The sequence below is a fragment of the Lissotriton helveticus genome, chromosome 6 (assembly GCF_964261635.1).
Source record: "Lissotriton helveticus chromosome 6, aLisHel1.1, whole genome shotgun sequence".
Lineage (NCBI taxonomy): Eukaryota > Metazoa > Chordata > Amphibia > Caudata > Salamandridae > Lissotriton > Lissotriton helveticus.
The window spans coordinates 2,121,578,805-2,121,597,262 of record NC_136067.1 but is presented as its reverse complement, the minus strand read 5'-3'; the positions used below and the strand labels follow the sequence as shown (position 1 = coordinate 2,121,597,262).

Here is an 18,458-nt window from a genome sequence, read left to right as displayed (position 1 = left end):
CCCTGCAGGCATGGCCTCAGACGCTCCTTCTCCAGGCATGCCCGAGCAGGCAGGGCTTCACCCGCTCCTTCTCCAGGCATGCCCCTGCAGGCACGGCTTCGCCCACTCCTTCTCTAGGCATGCCCGAGCAGGCAGGGCTTCTCTCGCTCCTTCTCCAGGCATGCCCCACCAGGCAGGGCTTCACCCGCTCCTTCTCCAGGCATGCCCCAGCAGGCAGGGCTTCACCCGGTCCTTCTCCAGACATGCCCCAGCAGGCATGGCTTCAGCCGCTCCTTCTCCAGGCATGCCCGAGCAGGCAGGGCTTCTCTCGCTCCTTCTCCAGGCATGACCCAGCAGGCAGGGCTTCACCCGCTCCTTCTCCAGACATGCCCCAGCAGGCAGGGCTTCACCCGCTCCTTCTCCAGACATGCCCCCTGCAGGCAGGGCTTCACGCACTCCTTCGCCAGACATGCCCCATGCAGGCAGGGTTTCACCCCCACCTTCTCCAGGCATGTCCCAGCAGGCAGGGCTTCACCCGCTCCTTCTCCAGACATGCCCCTGCAGGCAGGGCTTCACCCACTCCTTCGCCAGACATGCCCCTGCAGGCAGGGCTTCACCTGCTCCTTCTCCAGACATGCCCCTGCAGGCACGGCTTCACCCGCTCCTTCTCCAGACATGCCCCTGCAGGCACGTCTTCACCCGCTCCTTCTCCAGACATGCCCCAGCAGGCATGGCTTCACCCGCTCCTTCTCCAGACATGCCCCAGCAGGCATGGCTTCACCCGCTCCTTCTCCAGACATGCCCCTACAGGCATGGCTTCACCCGCTCCTTTTCCAGACATGCGCCTGCAGGCATGGCTTCACCCGCTCCTTCTCCAGGCATGCCCCAGCAGGCCCAGCTTCACCCGCTCCTTCTGCAGACATGCCCCAGCAGGCATGGCTTCACCTGCTCCTTTTCCAGACATGCCCCTGCAGGCATGGCTTCACCCGCTCTTTCTCCAGACATGCCCCAGCAGGCACGGCTTCACCCACTCCTTCGCAGACATGCCCCAGCAGGCACGGCTTCACCCGCTCCTTCTCCAGACATGCCCCTGCAGACAGGGCTTCACCCGCTCCTTCTCCAGACATGCACCAGCAGGCAGGGCTTCACCCGCTCCTTCTCCAGACATGCCCCAGCAGCCACGGCTTCACCCGCTCCTTCTCCAGACATGCCCCAGCAGGCATGGCTTCACCCGCTCCTTCGCCAGACGTGCCCCAGCAGGCAGGGCTTTACCCACTCCTTCTCCAGACATGCCCCAGCAGGCACTGCTTCACCCGCTCCTTCTCCAGACATGCCCCAGCAGGCACAGCTTCACCCGCTCCTTCTCCAGACATGCCCCAGCAGGCAGGGCTTCACCTGCTCCTACTCCAGACATGCCCCTGCAGGCATGGCTTCACCCGTTCCTTCTCCAGACATGCCCCTGCAGGCATGGCTTCACCCGCTCCTTCTCCAGGCATGACCGAGCAGCCACGGCTTCACCCGCTCCTTTACCAGACATGACCCTGCAGGCAGGGCTTCACCCGCTCCTTCTCCAGACATGCCCCAGCAGGCAGGGCTTCACCTGCTCCTTCTCCAGGCATGCCCCTGCAGGCAGGGCTTCTCTCGCTCCTTCTCCAGGAATGCCCCTGCAGGCATGGCTTCACCCGCTCCTTCTCCAGGCATGCCCCAGCAGGCCCAGCTTCACCCGCTCCTTCTCCAGACATGCCCCAGCAGGCATGGCTTCACCCGCTCCTTCTCCAGACATGCCCCAGCAGGCCCAGCTTCACCCGATCCTTCTCCAGACATGCCCCAGCAGGCAGGGCTTCACCCATTCCTTCTCCAGACATGCCCCAGCAGGCACGACTTCACCCGCTTCTTCTCCAGACATGCCCCAGCAGGCACGACTTCACCCGCTCCTTCTCCAGACATGCCCCAGCAGGCACGACTTCACCCGCTCCTTCTCCAGACATGCCCCAGCAGGCACGACTTCACCCGCTCCTTCTCCAGACATGCCCCTGCAGGCAGGGCTTCTCTCGCTCCCTCTCCAGGCATGCCCCTGCAGGCAGGGCTTCACCCTGTCCTTCTTCAGACATGCCCCAGCAGGCATGGCTTCAGCCGCTTCTTCTCCAGGCATGCCCGAGCAGGCAGGGCTTCTCTCGCTCCTTCTCCAGGCATGCCCCAGCAGGCAGGGCTTCACCCGCTCCTTCTCAAGACATGCCCCAGCAGGCAGGGCTTCACCAGCTCCTTCTCCAGACATGCCCCTGCAGGCAGGGCTTCACGCACTCCTTCACCAGACATGCCCCTGCAGGCAAGGCTTCACCCCCACCTTCTCCAGGCATGCCCCAGCAGGCAGGACTTCACCCGCTCCTTCTCCAGACATGCCCCTGCAGGCAGGGCTTCAACAGCTCCTTCTCCAGACATGCCCCTGCAGGCAGGGCTTCACCCGCTCCTTCTCAAGACATGCCCCAGCAGGCATGGCTTCACCCACTCCTTCGCCAGACATGCCCCTGAAGGCAGGGCTTCACCGGCTCCTTCTCCAGACATGCCCCTGCAGGCCCAGCTTCACCCGCTCCTTCTCCAGACATGCCCCTGCAGGCACGACTTCGCCCACTCCTTCTCTAGGCATGCCCGAGCAGGCAGGGCTTCTCTCGCTCCTTCTCCAGGCATGCCCCAGCAGGCATGGCTTCACCCGCTCCTTCTCCAGACATGCCCCTGCAGGCAGGGCTTCACCCGCTCCTTCTCCAGACATGCCTCAGCAGGCACGGCTTCACCCGCTCCTTCTCCAGACATGCCCCAGCAGGCATGGCTTCACCCGCTCCTTCTCCAGACATGCCCCAGCAGGCACGGCTTCACCCGCTCCTTCTCCAGACATGCCCCAGCAGGCACGGCTTCACCCGCTCCTTCACCAGACATGCCCCAGCAGGCAGGGCTTCACCCACTCCTTCTCTAGACATGCCCCAGCAGGCGAGGCTTCACCTGCTCCTTCTCCAGACATGCCCCTGCAGGCATGGCTTCACCCGCTCCTTCTCCAGACATGCGCCTGCAGGCATGGCTTCACCCGCTCCTTCTCCAGGCATGCCCCAGCAAGCCCAGCTTCACCCGCTCCTTCTCCAGACATGCCCCAGCAGGCATGGCTTCACCTGATCCTTCTCCAGACATGCCCCTGCAGGCATGGCTTCTCCCGCTCTTTCTCCAGACATGCCCCAGCAGGCACGGCTTCACCCGCTCCTTCTCCAGACATGCCCCAGCAGGCATGGCTTGACCGGCTCCTTCTCCAGACATGCCCCTGCAGACAGGGCTTCACCTGCTCCTTCTCCAGACATGCCCCAGCAGGCAGGGCTTCACCCGCTTCTTCTCCAGACATGCCCCAGCAGCCACGGCTTCATCCGCTCCTTCTCCAGACATGCCCCAGCAGGCATGGCTTCACCCGCTCCTTCTCCAGACGTGCCCCTGCAGACAGGGCTTCACCTGCTCCTTCTCCAGACGTGCCCCTGCAGGCAGGGCTTTACCCACTCCTTCTCCAGACATGCCCCATCAGGCAGGGCTTCACCAGCTCCTTCTCCAGACATGCCCCAGCAGGCAGGGCTTCACCCGCTTCTTCTCCAGACATGCCCCAGCAGGCACGGCTTCACCCGCTCCTTTACCAGACATGCCCCTGCAGGCACGGCTTCACCCGCTCCTTCTTCAGACATGCCCCAGCAGGCACGGCTTCACCCGCTCCTTCTCCAGACATGCCCCAGCAGGCAAGGCTTCACCCGCTCCTTCTCCAGACATGCCCCAGCAGGCAGGGCTTCACCCGCTTCTTCTCCAGACATGCCCCAGCAGCCACGGCTTCACCCGCTCCTTCTCCAGACATGCCCCAGCAGGCATGGCTTCACCCGCACCTTCTCCAGACATGCCCCAGCAGGCACGGCTTCACCCGCTCCTTCTTCAGGCATGGCCCAGCAGGCAGGGCTCTCTTCAGCATTCGTACAATGGACGTCTGAACAGCTGCACACACTCCTTCTCTCCGACATGCCACATGTTATAAAATATACTTTTTGTAATGATCTTTGCCAACTGCTGCAATTGTAATCTCTCCAGAGGCTCCCGTCAGCACCAAGGACTACAGAAGAACCTCTCCACCCGTACTCCCTGTGCAAGGTAACATAATACCGACTGTTGAATCTTGGTCGAGGGACCCGCAGAGCTTTAACCACAAGAGGGTTCTTTGATCTCCCCTTACAACTATCGTTTTGCTAAATGTGATTTCTCCCATTGACTTCAATGGTGAACATTTGACAGCTTTCATTGCATTTATTGGGAATTCTTTGAAAATCTATAACTCTGGTTATATGTAACGTATCAAGTTAGTTTTGGCGCCTATATGTTTATATAAAAATGCAATATGTATTTATATGTTGGTTCCAAGGTTTCTCTTAAGTCGTGCCACATACTTATTGTCAATATTGGTACAGTGAAATGCTAATCACGTGTTCCTCTGAGTTCAACTGACTGCTCAAGCTACACTATCAAGAACGAGTTAAATCTGCTAAGGGTGAACCCGAGGTCCACTTTTGTCTATTGTTTTATTATTACAAAAGAAGTCCCACCAGCCATATCATATAATACTTCCACCTTGTAGCAGCCCAGCAGGAAGGGCTTTCTGTGTAATTCGTACACTACATGAAGTCAGACCAGCTGCACACGCTCCTTCTCCAGACATGCCCTACCAGGCATGGCGTTCTTTGGTGTTATGTTTTTGAAAGCATCACACTCAGAAGCAGAAAGACAAGTCTGTTGTCACAACATAGCTGAACCATTAACACACCAGAATTGTGTCTGCCACATTCAGCAGTCTAGGTCTCATGCCCATGACACTATTTAAGTACACCCTGCCGCGAGCGCGTACAGAGAAGTCCTCCTGAAGCTCAGCCGGGAGAGACCCACGTTGCATGACTTGTTGCTGATTTAATTTTTTTTAAATGTTTTAGAGGTACTCATTTTTTTGTTTTAGTCTTGTTTTAAAAACGTACTTGCTCACTTTGCACATTCACCGCTTTCGGTTAGAAGTTTTACCTCAAGGTCTTGGCGGGACTTCCAACACTGAGGCGGCCATCTTGGGGGTAAGCAGGTCAGCGGGCTAGGTCTCATGCCCCTGACACTATTTAAGAACACCCTGCCTCGAACGCGCACCGTTGGCAGTTCGGGCTGGACTGTTCCCACGAGGCACAGGGTCAGACTGATTTGCATATAGCCATGTCTGAACTGGGGTGGCTGAGTGGGCTAAAGAACGGTGATGGATTAAATCCAGATCAGTTGACTGGGGGTGAGTGTTTGATTTGTTCAAACGCTCCGTCCATCATCCCGTTTCGTATCGCGAAGGTGCGCCAAAGGCAAGCCTGTCGGCGCCCATCCGCACTCGAAACGCACTCAGCGCCAGCCCCCCTGGGCCAAATTCTATAGATATGACCCAAAGTATAAGATACTCAGGGGAAGATATGAAAAAACGTAACCTTTCCTCCAGTAATCATAACTATACCATCTTTCACCCTGAAGCCATATGCCCCAGGGGCCGCTTCAATTGTTTGGGTTGTAATGTCAACATACCTAATTTCATCGTCCAGCCCATTTTTGACAGAAGTCTTAATCAACCCCTAACCAAGCAGGACGCCTCCAATTGCTCTTGGAAATTTGCTCTGTTTAATGCCAGGTCTCTAGTGAAACATAATATAGCAATCGCCTCACTCATTACGGAGGAGAGAATACACACGGCATTCATCACTGAGACCTGGACAGACATGGCATCTGGACCCGATCTCGTTAAAGCCACCCCCCTGACTATTTCTGAAACGCGGAGGGGGCCTTGCTATCATTTACCATCATTCTATCACTGCTTCTTTTAATCCTTTAGCTACAGAAGATTGCGAAGCACTCGAGTTTTGTCTAAACCTCTCTGATTGCTATACATTTAGAGGCACCCTCCTATACAGAGCACCAGGCCCGAGGGGCCCTGTTCCAACACAACTCAGCAGCATACTAGAAAGGGGTATTTGCTCTAACTCTTATACCATTCTAGGTGATTTTAATTACCATCTGGAATTGCCCCTGGATCCTGATACCTCTTATTTACTTGATCTCATGAGAGGTGGTAACTTGGAGCAATTGGTTAGGGTGCCACACATCTAGCTGATCATACCTTAGACCGCATTTTATCAAATAATCTGCAGCTTTCAGTAACTAAAACTCTGCCGCTAGTTTGGTCTGACCCTTCGGCAATTTTCTTTGAGCTCTTAATACCGGACCGCAAAACGCAGAATTTATCTCTAAGTCACTCTAAGAATAGAGCCTGGAGCAAGATAAAAGCAGAGGATCTATTTCAAACACTAACCAACACCATCACTCCCATTCCTAGCAATTTAGATGACGCAACCAGAGCATACACTAAATGGTTGGAAACTGTAGGGAACAAGTTAGCCCCTTTAAAAAGCTTTAGCCATACCAGACAGATTCCCTTCGCACCATGGTATTTGAAGGAGTTGAAGGACCAAAATCTGGCCTGCAAACACCTGGAGAGAATATGGAGGGGGGGTATTAGGAAAATGATAAAAAGGAATACAAAGCAGGTCTGGCACTATACAACCAACTACTTAAAAACACAAAACAAGATTTTTTTAACAACAAAATAACATCAGCTAAAAATTCCCCTAAAGGACTTTTCAAAAATGAAAAATCTTTGGCTCATTCTCAGACCCCTCCGACAGTGGTTAGTCAGGAGCTCTGTAACAAAATTGCTCAAAGTTTCTTTGACAAAGTTAACAGTATTTATTTTAACATTTTAGAATCCTCGTCTGGCCACAGTATCAGTCTAACTGAAGATCAGCAGGCTACTAATCCTGATATGCCAACTCCTAACCTTTTTACTGGTTTAAAGGTAGCAGATACTCACAAACTATTGGAAAAAGTTAAATCAGGCTCTCCAACCGATCCTTGTCCGTGCTCAATTGTAAAAATGGCAGCTGGGCCTGTTGCAACACAATTGACCTACATTATTAACAGCATTTATCAAGAGGGATATTTCCCCAAGGAATGGAAACATGCCTCCATCCTGCCTCTCCTTAAAAAGACTAATTTGGATGCTGGTGATCCCAACAACTTTAGACCTATTTCTGGGCTACCCCTTCCCGCTAAACTCATAGAAAGTAATTTGAATTCCCAGCTCAATAAGTTTCTGCAGGACTCACAGGCCCTTGACCCAACCCCGTATGGGTTCAGAGAGGCCCATAGTACAGAAACGGCGCTCCTGAAGTCCACAGAAGAAATCAGAACTATTCTGGATCATGGGGGGAAAGCCATATTGATCATGCTAGATCTGTCTGCGGCTTTCGACGCGGTCCATCACACGCTGTTGATGGACAAGCTAGGGATCAAAAACAACGCGTGGAAGCTTCTTAAATCATTCCTCACTGACAGAACCCAGACCCCCGTAACAGGCCATTTCCCGTGTGGAGGATGCAGCGTTTGCCATTTGACCACAACTGTAAAAACCTTGAATTTGGAAGAGGGTAAAGTATGGCACATCAGGGGCCATACGAATTGTAATTCAAGTAATGTTATCTACTTGATAACCTGTCCCTGCAACCTTAGGTATGTAGGAATGACCACAAGGAAAATAAAAACACGTATTGGGGAACATCGTAGCAATGTGAGGTGTGGCAGGAGTACAACTAAACTCACGGCCCACTACCTTGAATGTGGTCATTGTCCAAATGATATAAGATGGACTGTAATAGAACAGTTATCCCAGACCAATGAGAATAAAATCTTTGAAAAGGAGCAAAGATGGATTTATCGCCTTTCCACACATATACTTGGCCTCAACGATGATATTCCTTGGGGGTCAGTGATGCGGAGGTGAACCTATCTTTGACACTAACCTTGTACCTCGATTTTCTGCTTTAAACATCCTCAAAATGAATTACTACCCACATAAGGAATAGGCAGTAATATCTTGGTCTCTGGAAATTTCCATAGTAAAATTTCACCGTAGAATTGAAGATAATATGTATTGACCCCTTCAAATCTGTGTTATGGATATAATCCTGGGACTTGCCCTGTTTGTATTTATAATACAACTATAATGATGGGGATACTGGATTTAACCTTCTTCCCTATTAGTCAGACAGGCCATGACATAACCTAGCTGTATTGCTACCTCAAACTGTCCATTTCTGACAGTATTGCCTGTTAGTAACGTCATCTATACACTAACAACTCAATGATCCATATATCCCTATCCGAATAAACTCTGATGCAAGATAAACAACACTGTTACTTTAAGAACGTAGCCCAAAAGGATGGCCACGTGACCGCGAGTGACGCTGTCACGTGATCGTTAGTCACGTCTTTTACATTTTTCATTTAAGCTCCACGTCCGGACCGGTTGCTTGTTGTTCCGGGCTGTGGATGTGGATACTTTAGGTTACGAGGCGGGCAGGCGCCCGGCAGCAAGTAAGTGAACGGAGGGGCTTGTCCGTTCTTTCTGTAGATCGGCTGGGCGTGAAGGTTCTCCCCCTGCCACAAGCCTAAGGGGCGCCTCTAATAGCCATCGACTGTGAGTACCATGGCTATAATTAATTTATCGTTTTTTCTGAAGATGTTTTTATTTCCCTTAATTCCATTTTAATGAACTATGCACTTCCTTGAAATGTATCCATATGACATGCATTATGATCCGCCCGATATGTAGTGCGGTATTTTTAAGCATAGTCTTCCTTGACAAAATATGAGGTCAGGAGCGCTGTTGATTTATGAGCAGTGCTCTGTTTTGCAAAGTAGAATTCTTTTTTCCGTGTAATCACGATGCGAGAAAATGTCTTGTGCAACAGTTCCTAATAATATTTTGGTCTGATTGGGGAGTTAATAAGTCGAGCAATGATATTTGTAAAGAAATAACACTGTTTTTTCTCCCTCTGAAGGGATATTGCTTATCAATCTGTTGTCGCGATTGTGTTTATATATTGCAGATCCGCTTGTCTCTCACTTTCTGGAGAGGCTGCAGGAGACAACATCAGTGCAACTTACACAATAAAGGTTGTATAACGCTCCCGCCCACCCCACATGGTCCTGACACCTTAGCGTGTGTCAACTATGGAGTGAGGACGGCGTCTTATTGGTCCTGACGAATGCTGAGCTGACTATTAGCTCACTAGCAGAAACATGTTGACCTTTACTTTCACTTTTTTGATAGGACTTGAAGGTTCAAATTAACACAACCACGTATAAGTCCATTATATTTTTTTCACTGGTTTTAATGGAGTTAGAGCTACCCTCTTATTAAATAAGTATTTCATTTTGGGGAGTAGTCCACACTCCTTTTATCTCACTTGTTCACTATACTATGGATACTATCCTTTCAATAAGAACCCAATGAAGACAACTGGCTACCAACTATACGTTGGTGCCTGAGGGTTCTTTTTCTTTTCACATTGCATGTTCACTTAACCTCCCTATATTCTGTACCATTTTCATACCTATCCTGGTGGTATTGACAATAACTACTCCATGATTGGTTCCTTCTTTCTTTTTTCTTCTATTGATGCGGTCACTCTTTTGTTGTTTATTATTGATATTATTGAGGGGTACAAGAGTGTTCCTTTCTGACCCTTTCTCTCTGGTTGATTACATAGAACCCAAACAGTGACATTAGATGGCTTTGAAGCTAAATCTTTCTCCCTGCCGTGTGGTGTACCGCAGGGTTCATCATTGAGCCCAACGTTGTTCAATGTTTGTTTGTCATCTTTAGCTCCCCTAATTCCGAGCTTTGGGTTTGCATTAACCTCCTACGCTGATGACACCCAAATTGTCGTGACACTACTACCAGAGAACTTACAGGAAACCGCGACAAGACTGCAGGGATGTATGACAGCTGTGGGAGACTCGATGTTCCAGTACTGTCTGAAGCTTAATTCCGGTAAAACGGAAGTTGTTCTCTTTGGAAATGACCCCACCTTTTGGACCCCTAGTTGTTGGCCAGATGAGATGGGACCATTACCTGTGCCAATGAAAAAGGTCAACAACCTAGGAATCTTGATCGATGATAAACTGAGTTTTAGAGATCAAATCAACCATGTTGCCTCCACTAACTGTGCAAGATTTCTTATCATTAGTTCCAGATTAACAGCAAAGTACAGTAATAAGCGACTGGCAGGTGATCAGTCAAGCTTTGCGGAAGGCCACACGGGAAAGCAAGACCTCGCGTTTTAGTAACTCTAGCCATGCTTACTATCTAATGTTCTATTTATAGATCAGTGGATTTTGAAAGAAAATGTATGGATAACAAAAAAAAAGATAATAAAACATGCTAAAGAAAAATGTATTGACTCAGAATTATCAGACAAAGCAAGAACTACAAAGGCTATAGGCACTTCATTTTCTATTCTATTTCTACACCTAGCAATAAAGAATTAACTCTGTCTTACATTTCCATACACGTCAATATACCTACATATTATGCAATCAAAATGAGTGTAAGTCACTCTATATCACTCTACTCTATGACAGTATAGTCTATGCCAGTAAACTCTGCTGCACTCTAGCAGATTTTCATTCTAAACTTACATTCACTCATGCCTTAAAATAACATGAAAGCCATATCCCAGCAGTTTATAAAGAGTTGATATTTTTTTTATCAAGTCCAACTACATTGCAAAACAACAGAGCTAACAAAAACTCTAGTAGAAGCGTGGCCTATTGGGTTTGTCAGTGCTTGTTTTCTATGTTGTGTGAGCGGGAGAGTAAAGAATCTGCCTTACCGAAAAGGAGAAAAAAGACCTTGCAAACACAAATGCTTGCACAGCTTCCGAGGTTTCAAATTCCAGCTGTTTTTCTTGCGCGCCTTTAGACTTGCTCGTTCTTCCCGCCTCATGCCTTTCAGTTTCAGTTTCATTTTTACTGAATCCCGCCTCGCCCTCCCAGTCCCTCTCCGGGCCCCTGGCATCGGGAGGGGCTGCCGCCGCTCCAGGCCTTCGTCCTTCAGGGACAGTGGACGTCGGGGGTCGTTGAGCCCGAAGCCCACAGGTGAGTGTCCCTCTTTCGTCCCCTCTGTACATCTGGTGCTTCTTCGTCGCCACTGATGTGTCCGAGCAGCGCTTGTGATCCCCCCAGGGGCTCCGGCTGTCGGTGCTCCGAGGCCGGGGGGGATGGGGGTGGGGGGTCGGGGGGGCTCCTTTTTCATTTAGAGTCTTACAAGTAAAGGCCCCACAGGTGGGACGGGCTTTCCGTGGCCCGGTTGCATTTCTGCAGATAGATCGAGGGGTTAAGCGTGGCTTGCGTTCGCGCCGGGCCCGTCGGGTGCGGCAGTCTTTCTTGGCGTCTCTACCACAAATTCTCTCACCACCACCATTCTCCAGCAGTGCCCCTTACCCCCCCAGAGTCCCTCTCTGACGAACATTTCATATTTTGGAGCTCCTCATAGTTCACTCAGTTGTGTGATCTTCATTCTCGTTCTTCGCAGCAGGCACATTATCCCACTGCGCTACTTTATGAGCCGTCAAAACTGACACTACACAGAAGTCCGATCTCTTACCAGCTGTAACACTAATCAGCAGAGTTGTTTTGACATTTTTGTACACATCGCCCCCACCAAAGCCATCAGCAGGTGCAGCTGCACCAGTCGCACCTCCCTAGCACCGGCCCTGGGTTGAAGCACACACTGTACACTCAGCACACAGCGACTCTCGCAGCATCAGGCACTGAACCTGTGCCTGTTCCCATGCAAAGGGGTGTCACTAACAGTCGTTTCTCGCAGAGGGGGGCGAGCCTCTGACGCCCGAGCCTGAAGCCCGGCTCGGGCTCAGCGCGAGAGCCTCTTGGGACCCCGAGCCCATGACGAGCCGAGCTTTATTGTGGCTTCTCCTCCCTCCCTCTGGTGATGCAGCCCGGTCTGGAGTTTTAGGAACCTGGAAACCCGGTTCCAATCTCAGCTTTGGCTCAAACTCTTGTGATTCTGGGGAAATCCCCTAATGTCCCGATGCCTTGAACACTGCGTGTGACCTTGTGCAATGTAACTGGCGCTGATGCAAAGCGCCCTGATCCCTTCCGGTGGAATTCACGCTATAATCTACAAACTGCAGAAGAATGCACTGAGGGGTAACAACAAAGCCTCAACATATGAAACGGCGAATAGATACTGGTGACCGGCTGATTTGTACACAGTGAAAGCAGGAGAAATCACAGCTTCTCTGCTTAAATTGTATGATCTTAGGCAGATATTTGTGTCTGGAACTCCTCTTTTTCACGAGGTGGAGCCTGTAGCGGCATCCCTGCCCCCCCTCCTCATGTCCCTGCCCCCCCCCCCTCCTCATGTCCCTGCCCCCCTCCTCATGTCCCTGCCCCCCTCCTCATGTCCCTCCCCCTCCTCATGTCCCTGCCCCCTCCTCATGTCCCAGCCCCCCTCCCCATGTCCCTGCCCCCTCCTCATGTCCCTGCCCCCCCTCCCCATGTCCCTGCCCCCCTCTTCATGTCCCTGCCCCCCCTCCCCATGTCCCTGCCCCCCTCCTCATGTCCCTGCCCCCCCTCCTCATGTCCCTGCCCCACTCTTCATGTCCCTGCCCCCCCTCCCCATGTCCCTGCCCCCCTCCTCATGTCCCTGCCCCCCTCCTCATGTCCCTGCCCCCCTCCTCATGTCCCTGCCCCCCCTCCTCATGTCCCTGCCCCCCTCCTCATGTCCCTGCCCCCTCCTCATGTCCCTGCCCCCTCCTCATGTCCCAGCCCCCCCTCCCCATGTCCCTGCCCCCCTCCTCATGTCCCTGCCCCCCTCCTCATGTCCCTGCCCCCTCCTCATGTCCCTGCCCCCTCCTCATGTCCCAGCCCCCCCCTCCTCATGTCCCTGCCCCCCTCCTCATGTCCCTGCCCCCCTCCTCATGTCCCTGCCCCCCTCATCATGTCACTGCCCCCTCCTCATGTCCCTGCCCCCCTCCTCATGTCCCTGCCCCCCTCCTCATGTCCCTGCCCCCCCTCCTCATGTCCCTGCCCCCCTCCTCATGTCCCTGCCCCCCTCCTCATGTCCCTGCCCCCCTCCTCATGTCCCTGCCCCCCTCCTCATGTCCCTGTCCCCCCTCCTCATGTCCCTGCCCCCCCTCCTCATGTCCCTGCCCCCCTCCTCATGTCCCAGCCCCCCCTCCTCATGTCCCTGCCCCCCCTCCTCATGTCCCTGCCCCCCCTCCTCATGTCCCTGCCCCCCTCCTTATTTCCCAGCCCCCTCCTCATGTCCATGCCCCCTCCTCATGTCCCTGCCCCCCCTCCCCATGTCCCTGCCCCCTCCTCATGTCCCTGCCCCCTCCTCATGTCCCTGTCCCCCCTCCTCATGTCCCTGCCCCCCCTCCTCATGTCCCTGCCCCCCTCCTCATGTCCCTGCCCCCCTCCTCATGTCCCCCTCCTCATGTCCCTGCCCCCCCCTCCTCATGTCCCCCCCCTCCTCATGTCCCTGCCCCCCTCCTCATGTCCCTGCCCCCTCCTCATGTCCCTGCCCCCCTCCTCATGTCCCTGCCCCCCTCCTCATGTCCCTGCCCCCCCTCATGTCCCTGCCCCCCTCCTCATGTCCCAGCCCCCCTCCTCATGTCCCTGCCCCCCCTCCTCATGTCCCTGCCCCCCTCCTCATGTCCCTGCCCCCCTCCTCATGTCCCCCTCCTCATGTTCCTGCCCCCCCTCCTCATGTCCCCCCCCTCCTCATGTCCCTGCCCCCCCTCATGTCCCAGCCCCCCTCCTCATGTCCCTGCCCCCCCTCCTCATGTCCCTGCCCCCCTCCTCATGTCCCTGCCCCCTCCTCATGTCCCTGCCCCCCTCCTCATGTCCCTGCCCCCCTCCTCATGTCCCTGCCCCCCCTCATGTCCCTGCCCCCCTCCTCATGTCCCAGCCCCCCTCCTCATGTCCCTGCCCCCTCCTCATGTCCCTGCCCCCCCTCCTCATGTCCCTGCCCCCCCTCATGTCCCTGCCCCCCTCCTCATGTCCCTGCCCCCCTCCTCATGTCCCTGCCCCCCTCCTCATGTCCCTGCCCCCCCTCATGTCCCTGCCCCCCTCCTCATGTCCCTGCCCCCCTCCTCATGTCCCTGCCCCCCCTCATGTCCCTGCCCCCCTCCTCATGTCCCAGCCCCCCTCCTCATGTCCCTGCCCCCTCCTCATGTCCCAGCCCCCCTCCTCATGTCCCTGCCCCCCCCCCTCCTCATGTCCCTGCCCCCCTCCTCATGTCCCTGCCCCCCTCCTCATGTCCCTGCCCCCCCTCATGTCCCTGCCCCCCTCCTCATGTCCCAGCCCCCCTCCTCATGTCCCTGCCCCCCTCCTCATGTCCCTGCCCCCCTCCTCATGTCCCTGCCCCCCTCATCATGTCACTGCCCCCTCCTCATGTCCCTGCCCCCCTCCTCATGTCCCTGCCCCCCTCCTCATGTCCCTGCCCCCCTCCTCATGTCCCTGTCCCCCCTCCTCATGTCCCTGCCCCCCCTCATGTCCCTGCCCCCTCCTCATGTCCCAGCCCCCCTCCCCATGTCCCTGCCCCCTCCTCATGTCCCTGTCCCCCCTCCTCATGTCCCTGCCCCCCCTCCTCATGTCCCTGCCCCCCTCCTCATGTCCCTGCCCCCCTCCTCATGTCCCCCTCCTCATGTCCCTGCCCCCCCTCCTCATGTCCCCCCCCTCCTCATGTCCCTGCCCCCCTCCTCATGTCCCTGCCCCCTCCTCATGTCCCTGCCCCCCCTCATGTCCCTGCCCCCTCCTCATGTCCCTGCCCCCTCCTCATGTCCCTGCCCCCCCTCCTCATGTGGTATGACTGTGATATGATTGATTTTGGAATGTATGGTTGATTTTATTGCCCCGTTCTGTGTGCTATTTTTCACTTTTCATTTTGTACATAAAATGTTCTGTTTCTCGTCAGTATATGCTGAAAGTTAAAATAAATGTACTTTCAAAAATGTATTTTGTAAAATAAAATAGCTATTGAATAGCATTTCCCATCTTTGATCAGGCGACTTTTGTTGGTTGATAGAATAAGATATCAAATAGAGGATCAGTATTGGCACTTCTGTTCTGTTGTTTAGTCTGTCATAAGCACAGCGCACCCGAGGCTCGTGACGGAGCTGTTCCGTCATGTTAGAATTGGGGGTCTCTGGTTGGCGCAGGTTTGTACTTGCGACAAGCAGGGACCCTCTCCTCTAAGTCAGGGCAAAGGATTACTCCCAGAAATAACCCCTACTCGCCCTTTAGGTAGTGTGGCGCAAGCAGTCTAGGCTAAACTCTGGAGTACATAGGGTTAAACATTTGCAACATCACACACAATGACCATCAGCCCACCACACAATGACACTAGACTGTATTTCTGTAAAAATATCTTCTTTATATATATCTTTAGATCAGGCTTGTAAATACAGTCTTTGCGTAGTTTAAGAAAATGGTTCCAGTTACTCTCTGATTATGCCACAGGTCTTTGTATCAGCGTTAAAAGAATTGTTCTGGTGCTTAAAAAGGGTTGCGGACTCTTCCCTAGTCCTGGTACGTTCCTCCAGCAAGGATTTCAATCAGCCAGGGCCTCTCTGTGCCAACGATCGGACCCGGTCTGCCCAATCTCCCGCCTCTAGCGGGATCGGCGGCCGGGGAGTCACTGTCAGCGTGACGAGCGCGCTGCACGGCTGTCAGGGGAGAGAGCGGGGGCCCGGGGAGGGCTCACTGCGCGGCTCCGGGGACTCGGCTGAGGCAGATGGCGGTGCGAGCGAGGTGGGACAGCGGCTCGCACCGCGGGACGGGAAATAGTACCTTTGTCTTTTTGAAGGGGTCGGGTGCAGGCCGGCTCGGTGGTCCACGTCGCGGTGTCTTCCTCCCGAGGTTGGAGCGAGCGGCGGCTCGGCTCTGGCTCGGAGGTTGGCGTTGCGGCGCGGGTCGGGTAGACGGCGACACACCTCAGGTCCTGGAAAAGGGGGGCAGAGCCCCGGGTAGCAGCGTGAGGCGCACACAAGCCTCTCAGGTCACAGCAGATACTTGGCCAAGTCCGTTCTTGCGGTGCTCCGCAGTTAGGCAGGCGGTAGGGACGGTGATTAGGCCAGCGGGGCTGGGCCTTTCGGTGTCACCTGGTGCCGGCCAGTTAGCGGATGCGGTGCTCGGCGGGACGGGATGCCAAGGGCCTCTTAGGAGGGGCGCAGGGATTCTTTCACAGCGCGCTCCTCTTTCCTTCAGCAGCTGTGTCGATCAGGCTGCTGGCTCACAGCAGCTCCTTCTTCCAGGGGGACAGGGTAGCGCCCACTGTTCCTGGGGCGCTGGTCAGGGGGCAAGTTCACAGCAAGCCCTTGGAGATCTTGGTAAAAGTTTTAGCACAAGGTGGATAAAAGCAAAGTCTTTCAGTCTTTCTTCTCCTGCTCTCCTTCAGCAGCAAGGCACCCACCACAGGCCAGTCTCTTGGGGTCAGAGTCAGTACTTCTCCTTGCAGCTTCCAGGGTCCTTCTCTTCAGGCAGAGCTTCTTCTTTGCGCAAACTGGATCTAATTTACAAGGAGCAGGGCTCCTACTTTTATACACAGTTTCTTTTGTTCTCACTGGCCAGGGGGGCCTCTGCATAACTGCTCTCAGCTCCTGAGCACTTGCGGTGGGTACTTCTGCTTCTGCATTCAGTGTGAGGGCAGGCACATCAGCCGCTCCCCAGGGGGGCGGAGCCGGCATTGAGAGGGCAGGAGTGGCCTGAGTACTTTGTTGACAAGCTTCGGTCCTTCCTGGGCCAGGTGCAGGCTGAGTCATCAGTCGCTCCCCAGGAGGGCGGAGCCAGCATTGTGGAGGCAGAGCACAGCCTGATGCATCATTCAGGGGAAACTCCCACCACCCACTAAGGTGTCATCTGGCTATTCACTACCTGTCAACTCCCAGCCCTGTCACTCACACACACCAGACAGTCAGATCCACATCCAAGCAGAGGCGGGCTGAAATGGTTAGGCAAGCAAATGCTAACTTTCTAAAAGTAGCATTTGCAAACACAGGATATTAAAATAAACTTTACTAAAAGAAGTATTTTATTATTCTGAGTTCAGGCATACTAAACATGAATTTCTACCATGTTCCCTGAGCCTGCTGGGATTATAGAGTGTAATAATTCCAGCAGCCCATCTGGCCTAGAAGGGAACAGGTAGCCTTACAATAGTGAAAAACGAATTTGGCAGTAATTCACTATTAGAACATGCCACACACATCAGGGCATGTTCTACCTTATCCTTACAATGCACCCTGCCCTCAGGCCTACCATAGGGGTGACTAATATGAAGTTTAAGGGAAGGTTCAGGGGCTGGCAAGTGTGTGCACTTGCCCAGCCAGGGTGACAGTACCAGACTGCACGCAGGTTCTGCAATGGCAGACCCTAGACACATTTTGAGGCTGCTTTTGTGGGTGGCGCAACCAGCGCTGCAGGCCCACTAGCAGTATTGGCATTCACAAGCCCTGGCACTCCTGGTGCACTTTACTAGGGACTAACAGTAAATCCAATGAACCAATCATGGACATCAATCATATGTACACTTTACAGTAGGGAGCACTTGCACTGCGGCACGGGTTGGCCGTGGCGCAGTGCCCTGAGTAGCAGACACCATCAAAACATTTGAGGCACAACAGCAAAAAGTGGAAGGGAAACCCACGCCAAGGTGCCAGGTCTAACACGTGTCCCCTCCAGCTGAAATGTGGGGAGAACTACCCTTCCCCAGGGAGTTCCTCATCACTAAGGCGGAAAAATCTGGACAGACCATCAGCGTTGGCGTGATCTGTGCCAGGGCGGTGTTCCACCGTGAAGTCCATACCCTGTAGGGAGATGGACCACCTCAACAGTTTTGGGTTCTCACCCCTCATTTGCATCAACCATCTGAGGGGCCTGTGGTCCGTCTGAACCCGGAAGTGAGACCCAAACAAGTAGGGTCTTAGCTTCTTCAGCGCCCAGACCACAGCAAATGCTTCTCGCTCTATTGCACTCCACCTACTTTCCCGTGGAAGTAACCTCCTACTGATGAAGGCTACGGGTTGGTCCCAGCCCTCCTCAGTCATCTGTGAGAGAACAGCCCCTACACCATGCTCTGAAGCGTCTGTTTGCACTATGAATTCCTTGGAGAAATCAGGAGCCAGGAGCACGGGCGCCGTGCACATGGCAGTCTTCAGGGTGTCAAAAGCCTTCTGACAGGTGTCAGTCCAAATCACATTCCTGGGCTGCTTCTTAGAAGTCAGTTCTGTCAAGGGGGTCACAATAGTGCCATAGCCCTTGACAAACCTCCTGTAATACCCAGTGAGCCCCAGGAAGGCTCTCACTGCAGTCTGGGTCTTGGGGGGTTCCCAAGCCAGGATGGTCTCAATTTTGGGTTGCAAGGGTGCCACCTTGCCACTCCCCACTTGGTGTCCCAAGTACACCACGGAGCCCTGCCCAATCTGACACTTGCTTGCCTTGATTGTGAGGCCTGCCTTGCGCAGCGCCATCAACAC

General features: G+C 53.8%; 1 protein-coding gene across 1 annotated transcript in view; it reads left to right on the top strand.

Annotated features, from left to right (window-relative positions):
- Positions 1–10,971: 10,971 nt before the first annotated feature.
- LOC144763082 (NACHT, LRR and PYD domains-containing protein 3-like) overlaps positions 10,972–18,458 on the top strand; it is a 154,340-nt gene continuing 146,853 nt past the window's right edge. Inside the window, exon 1 of the mRNA XM_078648383.1 lies at positions 10,972–11,055. The gene's annotated coding sequence lies outside the window, so the exon portion shown is untranslated. The remainder of the gene's footprint in view (positions 11,056–18,458) is intronic.